We start from the raw sequence: 3,166 nt of genomic DNA, 5'->3' as shown, positions 1-3,166 counted from the left end.
CGCATGGTTCTAGAGTGGCCTTGTTCTCAGGGGCCTGCAGCCACGGACTGGAATGAAGTATTGATGGGCACTTATCATTCTGGATTTTTCACTGTTTTTATGCCATTTTTTTGTTTTTGACTCTGTAACAACACCTTTTATTTACTTTGTACGTTTTGTGCCTAGGTACTAATACCTAAGGTGGCGCCATTTGAGGCAGCAATTGCATAAAGATTTTACTGTACTCCTGTTCTTCTGTGGACTCTCTGTGACAATAAAGGATATTCTGATATTCTGACGTTCTGATTCTGATTCTGACATGGATTTCTTGAACTCCTGTTCCAGAGCCTTCTGTTTCTGGAGCTTTCTCTTACTGACTTTATACCACTCAGGGGTCTGTCACAGCCCAAACCACTTTCAAGATCATTGAGCTAAAAACATCAGTGCAGCCATTGTGCAGTTCACTCTCACGGAAACTGACTCATTCTTTGATCATTTGGATGGCTCTCTCAAAGGGAGCTTACATCTTCTTTTGTATACCTATGTCACTGGATGCCTTTTTGATAGACCACAACCCATTTTCTTTCTTTCTTTCTTCAAGTCATAGAGCCATACAGCACAGAAACAGATCCCTTGATCCAACCAGTTCATGCCAAACGTAATCCCAGATTAAATTAGTCCCACCTGCCCGCTCCTGGCCCACATCCCTCCAAACCGTTTCTATCCGTGTACTAATCCAAATGTCTTTTAAACGATGTAATTGTCCTCACATTCACCACTTCCTCGGGAAATTCATTCAACACATGAGCCACCCTCTTTGTAAACAAATTTGCTGCTCATATCTTTTTAAATCTCCCTCTTCTCACCTTAAAAAAATGCACCCTTAGTCCTGAAATCGCCCATGCTAGGGAAAAACCAACTAACATTAACCCCATCTATACCTCTCATTATTTTATAAACTTCTATAACATTGCCTCTCAACCTAAGCTCCAGTGGAAAAGAGTTCCAGCTTACCCAGCATTTCTTTATCATTCAAAGCTTCCATACCTGACAATATCCTGGTAAATCTCTGAACCATCTCCAGCTTAATAATATCATTCCTACAAGTGGGAGACCAGAACTGGACATAGTATTCCAGAAGAGGCCTCACCAATGTCCTGTACAACTTCAACATGACTTCCCAACTCCTACACTCGGAGGACTGAGAAATGAAGGCAAGCACGCCAAACACCTTTTCAACCAATCTGTCTATGTGTGAAGCAGACTTTAAAGAATTATGTACCTGAACTCCTCGGCCCCTTCTGCTCTACAACACTTTCCAAGGCCCTAACATTAATTATATAAGCTCTATCCTTGTTTGTTGTACCAAAATGCAATACCTCACATTTATCCAGATTGAAATCCATCTGCCATTTTTCAACCCACTGACCCATTTGATTAAAATCCCTTTGTAACCCTGGAAAATCTTCTTCATTGTCTGCTACACCACTAATTTTGGTGTCTTCCACATACTGACCATGCCTTCTATATCCTAATCCAAATCATTTATGTAAATGACAAACAAAAGAGGTCCCAGATCCAGTCCCCGTGGAACACTACTGGTGACAGGCCTCCAGTATGAAAAGCAGCTCTCCACCACTGATCTCTCCCCTACCATTAAACCAGGTATGCATCCAACTGGCAAACTCACCCTGAATCCCATGTGACCTAAGTTGACTAATTGGTCTACCATGTGGAACCTTGTCTGCTGCCCTCTTTTATCTAAAGCACAATTCTATTCATCTCAATGTTTTCTTAAAGCTTCATTCAAAAGCACATAAACACATTTCAAATACCCTAGTGACACAAAGTACACAAAAATGAAGTTAAGGTTTTCTCTTAACCCACAAATAGAAATATAAATGAAACTTAGAGCTTATGCATTGTTCACTCCCAAGTTTCCAATTAACACTTGTATATCATAAACATGCGTATGCTCATTTTTACGCTTAGGATAGTTATTGTTAGGGAAATGGGTGCTGAAGTTAGTTAATATACTAAATTAGCTTCCTTATTTAAACAGGGTTGAATTCTGAGAGTTACAAGGAAACAAAATATTTTCTAGTGAATACAGACACTTGGCACAAATTTGCCTTCCTTATTCAGAGACAGGATGTAATTGTTTGAAGACTAAATCACTGTTATTCAACAAGTTTGGTGGAAAAGAAACATGAAAATGACTCCAACTAAAGAACTGGTGACTATTAATTTTGACATTGATCTATCAGACAGCCCCACCATATGAATCATTTCTACTTCCATTTCCTGAGCTTTTTTTAGAAGATCTATTCTTAGAGTAGCAATTACTACCACAATGATAATATCAGAGTTGAATACTTTATATTAGATTCAGCCTTTGGTATGGAAAATCTAGCTGGATCATTTTGCAAATGTGTTTTATTACTGTTATAAAACAATCTGCAATGCAAGAAATAAAGCGTTAAAATGCAAAGATATTTATAGTATGACAAAAGAAGAGAGACATAAATTGCCAGTATCAACAAAGTTTTGAGGAAATAAATCTCAAAAGCCCTCATGGTAAAATATGAACATGTCCATTTTAACCAAGGATATCTTAATATTCTGAGCTTTATATTGACACCATCTACATTGGAGGATTGACTAAATAGGAGCAGTAGCCTGCTATTTTTCTCTATTTCAATAGATTTCAGTGTTTCTCCAATGCCAAGCAGCCTTCTAGACATCAGCACAGAAGGTCATATGAATTAGGAGCAGGGAGTAGCAATTCAGCCCAATAATCCTGCTCCACCATGTGATACAATCTCACCTCAGCCTCAACCCCACTTTTCCACCTGTTCCCCCATAACTTTCTGACCCCTTATCCTAAAATGATGGCCTCTTGTTATAGACTTCTCCAAATGCGGATACATCGTCTCAACGTCTACTTTGTCAATCCCCTTTAGCATCTTATATGCTTCACTCCCATTCTTTGAAACTTCACATTGCAAAATAGTCAGAATACTCAAGTATTTCATCAACACAGTAGATGAATTATCTTTCTATGTGGATACAAAGGCGCACTTACACAAACTTTTAAAAATAGCAGCTTTGAATCTAAAAAGAACTGTTCCACTGAGAAGTAATGTACTTTCTCACAGCTGGTTTATGAAAAGGAAATCTCATACAG

This window comes from Stegostoma tigrinum, chromosome 21 (genome assembly GCF_030684315.1).
Source record: "Stegostoma tigrinum isolate sSteTig4 chromosome 21, sSteTig4.hap1, whole genome shotgun sequence".
NCBI classification, from domain to species: Eukaryota; Metazoa; Chordata; class Chondrichthyes; order Orectolobiformes; family Stegostomatidae; genus Stegostoma; species Stegostoma tigrinum.
The sequence above is the reverse complement of the archived record's forward strand: the minus strand, read 5'-3'. Positions refer to the sequence as shown.